Genomic DNA, 8,108 nt, shown 5'->3' with positions numbered 1-8,108 from the left:
GAAAAATTATCAGGTATTAAGTTATACAGCTTGCATTTTTGCTCTTGAAAACTTCAGCCCATGGAGTTAGTCCATGGTTATTTCCAGCTGAAAATGCCTTTAAGGTGTGTATTTCTTTATGTGCTCCTAGAGATATCCAGAGGTTACTTACTGCCAAGGCGCCAATGAATCTGGTATCTAAATCCTTGGAGCTGCTTTCCAAATAACTGTCTGCTCCCACAGTTCTTCTTTATGCCACTTAAGTTCTGCTTTATGCCAATTATTAGCACATCTGGAAATCAGGCCCTTGATTTAAAAATGCACTAAAAATGGGTTAAAATCTTTACCAGGCATGGGCCACAGCTATTTACACACTTCAGATTGGAGGTTTCCATCTGTGCAAGCAAATCCAGCACGGCAGCACACACGCCTCATCATTATAAGATTTCTCACCTGGGAGTCAGGTTCTCCATGGAGTCTGGCAAAGACCAGGCACAGTCAGAGCTGAGGAGCTGTGGGAAAGGCTGGAGAACACAGCTGGGCCCCCTGGAACCGCTCCCCAGGCAAGCCCAGCACAGGGAGGCTGGGTGAATGGAACAAAACTGCCATGGGGCATCAGCCCCATCCGCTCTTCCTCCTTCTCCCTGGGGATGTCCACAGGGGATGGGATGGGGCCAAGCCGGCTGCAATCACCAGCCCTATGGCCCATCTCTGCCACTCACCTGCCCGCACTGGCTGGAACTTCTCCATCTTTTCAGGAGGCCATTTTGGGGCTGCCCCAGGGCCTTCCTTTTCCTTCTCCTTCACCCAGGCCTGCCCAGGAACACTGGAGGGTTTCCTTCTGCCATTCTGCTGTCTGGCCTTGAGGGCTCTGGGCATGGGGGCAGGAGAAGTCTACAGAAAACACAAGGTCAGCAAGGAGGAGGTTGGGTACAAGAGTCCTGTGCTGTTTCATCATGTCCCATGTTGTCCTGTCACATCCTTCAGGCACTGTGGGTGTTGCTACCAGCACCCATTTCAGCTGGTTCCAATTCTCAGCATTCCCACTGACAGTAGGAGGGCATAACCCTGAACAGTAGCCAAATTGCCTTTGCTTTCATTCACCTTCCTTAAAGCTACCTTGTTTGTTGTTCATTTTGGAAACCGATGGAAAAAGAGTTCCTCAAAGCGTAAAATGCATCCTTTGACTGTCTGTTCTGCCCATGCTGTGAAACTTCCACCTTGGTTCAATACCAAAACTGTTAGCTGAATGACCTGTGTAGAGGGAAAAGAACAAACTCAAAAAACTTGAATCATTTTTAACCCTTTAGCAAGACAAATAAATACACACACACATATATATATTTTTTTTAACATATGGGAGAAATTTTCCATATTATTTACCATAGGCTGAATATAGTCCTGTTTGGTATTTTTTTCCTTTCTTTACAGCCTTTTTGATGATAAAAGTTACATTTTTTTAGATCTAGTACTTAGACTTGTATAGCAAACATGCTTCTTTATAGGAAGAATTAAAAATTATAACACTATAGCTGCCCAAACCAGAAGCATGCCCATCTGTCTTAGCAAGTTCAAAGGACAAAAGACCCAAGATTTCCAATGGTAATGAAAGAAATAACAAAGAAGATTGAAGTAGAAAGAAACTAAGAAGAAAGCTTTAAAAAATCAAGAACATGCCACATGAAATGATAATTTCAAATGTAAACATCAAATAAATGGGAAATTGATCACTAAACCAATCTTCTGTTGTTATAACTATTGCAAAACACAGTACTATTTTCCAGATAAGCACAGTGAAACTAATATATTTAGTAATGGAGATATTTTATGCATTCCCTGGAGAGACATCAAAAAAGTAATGGTATTTCTAAAGCAGTTAGTGGTGATTTCAGCCCTAAAGGAAAATTTTGTTCCCTTGTGCATGCCTGTGCATGTTTTTATGTTTAGATTATGGAGAAGATAATATCAGAACCATGCCATCTGTGTGAACCGTACAGTTCCAGAAAGAGTTGGAGAAGGTGTGTTTGGAAATCAGGCACTCCACAAGGCAGGTTGGAACACCCTGAGTTTGCTGCAGTTGTGGTGAGACTTCCTCAGGTGGATGCACACCTGTGCTGGGCTCCCAGTGAAAACCAGCTTTGTTTCACACAACAAAGAACACAAATCCAAACCTTTCCAAAGAGACAAAAAGGAAAAAATCCCTTGCAGGTGCATGCCTGGATTGGATGTATAAGACAGACTTTACTTTTACCTTTAACAGAGTGAACAGAGTTTTTTTCTTTCTTCACATGAGTCTTTTGCAAAAATTTGCAGTTTCTCTGTCCTCAATACTGAAAACAGATGCCTTAATTTTTTGTTTTCTTTTACTTTGGCTTAGAATATTTTCAGGTTCCCCCAATAAAAAGAAATTCTTCACTGAAGGACATATCATGAGGAGAAATTTTGAGTCTATGAAATGTCCAGGTCCCCAGTACTTCCCTTGACATGAGCTGCAAGATGCAGATGGCCAAGCTGATATTCCTGGACAAGAAGAGGAAGACGTATCTTCCATTGCTCAGCAAGGAGTTTTTCCAGCAAGCAGAAGGACACAGGAGGGAACCTGAACCCCAGGAGCCCTACAGAATTTGTCTGCCTCTCTCAGTTTGTGTGTCACTGATAAACACACAGGCTCACAGCCACACATCTGGATGAGGAATAGTCCATACCATTTAAAGTCCAAGATCAGTATTTCAAAATCACTTCTGAGCTGCCTTAGGCAGTGACTAAACTATCTGTGACAGCAGCCAGAACAAGATGTGATTATTACTGAAAACTCCCCCTAATTCCAGTTTTGCTCCTTTGCCACAGCCCTCACCAGAATATTTCATCATGATCTTTAGTCCTCCTGGAGCTACCCAAGCAACAAATGCCACTTCCCCTTGGCAGAGTCACAGACAGCCTGAATGGGCACAGATGATGAGAATTTCTTCCACTTGAGGTACCTGGGGGCTCTCAAATGTCCCTGAAATGCTTCCACTAGCTCAGCTCACTTAAGGGAGGATAATGATCCTGGCAGACTTGAGCAGCACGTGCAGCAGATAGGGTGACTCCAACCAGGGCATCACAGCTTCAGGTTTAACAAGACCTGTGCAGACATCTCACGAAACAGTTCATGGAGATATTCAGCTGAGGCTGGGGAATGTACAGAGAGATTTTAGTCAGGGGGAAGCAGCACAGAACAACCTGAAGTGGTGGTTGCAGACAAAACAAACCCAAGAGAAAGAGAATGAAGTTGCTTGTGAAGTTCAGCAAAGAAGCATTTCCCACCAAGTTCATCCCAAAAGTGAGGTGCATTTTCAGGGCAGTTACCATGACTTTTTGCTTTGCAGTTGTTTTTTTGTATAAAAGATTTTATGTTCTCTCTTGTTACACTCTACAGTCCAGAGACTAAGGTGGCCCCCTAAGTGTTGGTTTCAGGTGTTTTGAATTCACTGGAGTCAAAAGCATGGGTACTCTGTACCTGGTGTTGCAGGAAGATTGCTTTTGACTGATGGGATTCTACCTCTTATGCAAGTATTTTTTGTTATGCAAAAGTAAAGTTTGGAGTCTAGGTGTTCCTACACTGGGTTGAGACCACACCTGTAAGAAGGAAGAAAATTATGAAGATTCTCTTTCCCATTCTGTAGACAAGGAATCCAAGACATATATGCTAAATTCAATGACTTATTACTTGTTTTCCTGGAATCTGTTTGCCAGGAATTTCTCACTTTAATCACCCATGAAAGTCCAAATACAGACTCCAGGTAAATTGGTCAGAAAAATATACATTTATTTCTTCAGCTTTTACTATTCACAGTGCTGTGGTTAGACCAAGTAACCTAAAACACTGGCAGGAACACCCTTTGCCACAAGTGTAGTGTAGAAATAAACAGGAAAGGATGGATTCAGGACCAGCAGTTAGCTCCCAGAAGATCAGGAAGGATTTAGTGCTCACCACACCTACATCACCTTAAGGGATCCTGCTATCACAGGAGGAAAAAGTGTCTAAGCATGTGAGATGAAAAGGTGAAGGCAGTGATATAGCTGTGTGCAAATCAGAAAGTGAAAATTGTGTCCTCCTACATTGCAGAGATCTTACCGGCTAGCAGTAGAGCCCATAGGAGAGTTTCAGCTGAAAGGTACACAGAAACAACAGCAACAAAAAGTGGTCGATTTTACAATCAAGTAAAAGCTCAGAGCAGAAAACGGGTGGTCAGGAACTTCTAGTTTGAGTACTTACCCAAGAGATATCCTAGACCCGGGAGCCTAGTGTGAGAAACCAAAAAGTTCACCCTGAAACTAGGAAGTTCATGACAATGGGATCAAAGGTAGAATATTTGCATGAGATGTAATGAACGAGTCAATCACTCAGTCAATGACCCAGTCCTTCCTGGACAAGCTTATTCAGAGGAGCAGTGCACTTTTGGGAACATACCCAAGCCATGCTGTAGGAATTTCACATACTCAGGAATAAGTAATTGCCTTTCAAGTTGATCAAAACCCAGACACCAAGCATTTGTTGTATTCCATTAATTGCTGTTCCTACTCTTTTTTTTCTCTCTTGACCACATTAATCTACACACTGGCATCCCAACAGCTCCCTTGAGGCAGAGATCTTCACTCCAGCTTATGATGTTTCATTCGCAATGGGCTTCTCTGCTCAATTTTATTTGCATCTGACTGCCTCCTTGTCAAACTTCTGTGCAGATTATTGTTTGCAGTTTACTATTTTATTCAATTACTTCAAGGTCTTGAGCCCCAGGGATAATCTTGTTGCAAATTGTTTGTGTAATGAGACTCTCTCTTAATTGTATTAATTTCCAGAATCTGCTTTTAAAACAGCATTAGGCACACAGCACAGTCACATGGAGACTCATGAGTTGGTGGATGTAACAGAAGGGAATAGCACAGGAAAGAAGGTTGCTCCAGTCACATTCTCATGAATATCCATGCTAAAATGCTCTTTTGTGTTGGAGGTATCCCGCTTCTCTAAAAATGTGAGGTACATGAGCAGTGTACATGCCTGGCAGGATCCCCATCTCTGTTTCTACACTGACACTAATTCTTGTCACTAGGAACTTCAAGATTGTCATAAAGCACCATCCTGACTAATGTTTGCATATGATTTCTTCCAATGCAGGTGTTTTCTGACTTCTGCTTCTTCTGTAGAAAATGTTTAAGAAATAAATTATGCTCCTTCTCATTCACATGTTTTTAATTTAATTCATAGAATACATTTGTATTCCCTGTACTTTGTTTTCACATCTATGTCACTTTGAGAGGGGTGTGTTCTGGAAGAAAGATGGGTGTAGATCTCATTAACCTACCACACAGAGCCAAAACTGCTTGGGAATTTTTGGGATAACTGACCCAATACTGGATCAGTCAAAGCTTGGACTGTTCACAGCACTCACCAACTCTGACACTATCCAAACTTCCAACAGAACATCAAGAACATCAGAAAAAGCCTTGGTTCATGGAACAAAGTGAGCATGTGTCAGTTCCAGAGTCTATTGTGTTATAGAAATGAAATTATTTCATGCAGTATCAGGGCTGAAGCACTCAGTTTTTCTCAACAGTGCAAAGCTGACTGTGACCAGGCACAGATCCCTCAAGGTGTTAATGGTGTTGAAAACCTTTTAAGAGACAATGCCTCTATAGCTCCTGCTGATTGCACTAAGAAACTCCTGCCAAGTCAACCTTGTTACTAACTCCAAATACCACAATGTACTATTTCCCATTAAATCCTGTTATTAATACATTAATCCCTGAATAATACAGTGGAATTAAATAACAAGCCATCAAATGGCATTTGTGGAGGAACCATTGGTAGGCTTGTGTAGAAACCAGATTAGAGACATTCCTCAAATCCAAGGAACACGTGCACTTGCTTAGGTTTCTGTGTGCTGTGCCTTGTGCTCCGCAAACAGAGAGGGACATTCAGCCATTGGCATCTCATTGAAGTCAGCTGCAAGTGAGCCCAGTGGTTTGTCTCAATAATTCTGCTTAATTGACTGATAAATCCTCAAGTGACAAAAATAATTGTGAAAAAACATAAATCATGTTTTTCAGTGAAAAACTTCCATCCTTTACTGCTAGACCTAGCTGTAGTCTTCAATTCCTAGACAAAACTCCAGGTAAGTTTTCAATTGATTTCTCAATGTGTCACTGAAAATAGGGCCTAGCAATGCTTGTAGTTGAGAAAGCAGAGCCTCAGAGAGCTGTTATTCAATCACTGTTGAGGAGTAAGATCACACAATTTCAATTCTCAGAAACTGCTTTTCTTTGTATTAAATACATAGGGATGTGGGTAATGGTTTTGCATATCTCTCCTATGAGAGATGTCTTCCTAATAATGCTTCTCCTACCTCCAGAGGTGTTTGTAGTCTGCTTTCATTCAAACAAATTAAATTTCCTATGGTAGAGAAACTGAGCTCTAGCAAATTTTAGCAGATGCGTTTTTAAAATCCTTGAAAATGAAAAAAAGAGGGCTTGGTTATCTTCCCTATGAAAGAACAGCTATGGAAAGTTATTTAAAGGAGGCTTTGCTCAGTAGCAGCAGAGACTGAATTCAAGTGGTATCTGTTGTTCAGGGCACACAATGTGTTTATGATGGTTGACATTCCCTAACTAGAAATTTTTCAGTAAAAGGCTACTGAGAAGATTAGAGAGGAAGAAAAAGGAACACAGGTTTTTGGTTTTGTGTGGTTATTATTATTATTATTATTAATTTTTTAATTAATTTTTGAGACGAGGACTTCTAATAAACCAACTTTTAAGTATCATCTTCAAGGCCAATAACCAGAGGCAGAGGGAATTTTTATCCATAGCAAGACAAACTTTCTCCTTTTATGGGTAATGTATGGAAGAAGATGGAAATACACCTTTTTTCTGATGTTAATTGTATCACCCACCTAAGGCACTTCAGGTCTAGAAAGCATTTCAAAAGGACCTTTGAACCTGGAAAATGAAGTTGCTTTATACATAGTTGTCAGGTCCTTTACTGGTGACCTGACAACTGTATTTTATTTTTTTTTAATGTCCTCCTTCTGCTATTCCCAACTATTGGGGTTCCCAATATTCCGACAGAGACCTGCCCGGGCTTGCCTTGCTGCTGAGTCCAATGGCGGCAGCTGGGATGTTTCCTCCCCAGTGACACCCTTGGGTTACTCAGAGGCTGCGAGCGATATTCCTCAGTGGAGAGGCTTCAGGCGATGGTGAAGAAAGGAGGCACTTCTGCTAGAGCTTGATCCAGAGTCTTTATTTCAGCTACAGAGTTGTGGACCTGGTGGCAGCTCCAACAGAAGGGCCGGCCACGTGGCTGGATTGTCCTCTTAACCCGGGGGTAAGGGGAGGGGCAGGGACAGGTAGCCACCAACCAGGTGAGGGGGAGGGGTGCCAGGGGAGAAGGGGCACTTAGGTCTACCAATAGCCACAGGGGGCAGGGGGTATCTTTCAAATCTGCCAATCACTCAACCCCCTGGACCCCCTGTCTCACAGCCAGGGCTCATGGGGGTTGGGGCGGGGGGAGAGGGTTACCTTTGGGAGGGAGGAGACACACCGCAACACCCAACTCAGATGGAAATAAACTCAGTATTTGAAATTCCAGTGTGACATATACATGACAAACTAATTTACGCAAACTAGCACACCAATAATCAAAGAGAAAATGGCAGGTAAGCAGTAAGTCTCACTTTTTACTGAGAAAATGGCAGGTTGCACATGAAGTGGGTATAAATCAATGTCAAGCACCAGCACTTTGACTTAACTAGTCAACATTTTTGAACATTTATAAAACTCAATACATTGTTGTGTGGCAGGCTGGAAGTTAATTGCTATTTTGACACAAGGAAAGAGACAATATGTATGAAGATGGATATGCAGGATAGCATATCCCTATCTGCTAACAGAGACGTCAAACAGCAGTATTGTCTCAGACAGCAGGTGCTGTGACAAGTGTTTAATGAGGCTTATCCCTTGTGTCCCTCATTGCAGCCAGTGCAAACATCCTGTGCCCTTACAGGCACAACTTCCAGTGTTTCCTGGTTTGTGTGGCTCCAGTGCAGGAGAAGACTACTTATTGATGCCTTGTGGTGGCTTTCACACTGTGT

The 8,108-nt window shown here is 42.1% G+C and overlaps 1 long non-coding RNA gene across 1 annotated transcript; it reads left to right on the top strand.

The window, feature by feature from the left end:
• Positions 1-689: 689 nt before the first annotated feature.
• LOC137464665 (uncharacterized) lies at positions 690-2,791 on the top strand. The gene is made up of 2 exons (XR_010994343.1): positions 690-889; positions 2,357-2,791. It is a non-coding gene; the product is annotated as an uncharacterized lncRNA (long non-coding RNA).
• The last annotated feature ends 5,317 nt before the right edge of the window (positions 2,792-8,108 follow it).

This window comes from Anomalospiza imberbis, chromosome Z (assembly GCF_031753505.1).
Source record: "Anomalospiza imberbis isolate Cuckoo-Finch-1a 21T00152 chromosome Z, ASM3175350v1, whole genome shotgun sequence".
Classification (NCBI taxonomy): Eukaryota; Metazoa; Chordata; class Aves; order Passeriformes; family Viduidae; genus Anomalospiza; species Anomalospiza imberbis.
The sequence above is the reverse complement of the archived record's forward strand: the minus strand, read 5'-3'. Positions and strand labels throughout refer to the sequence as shown.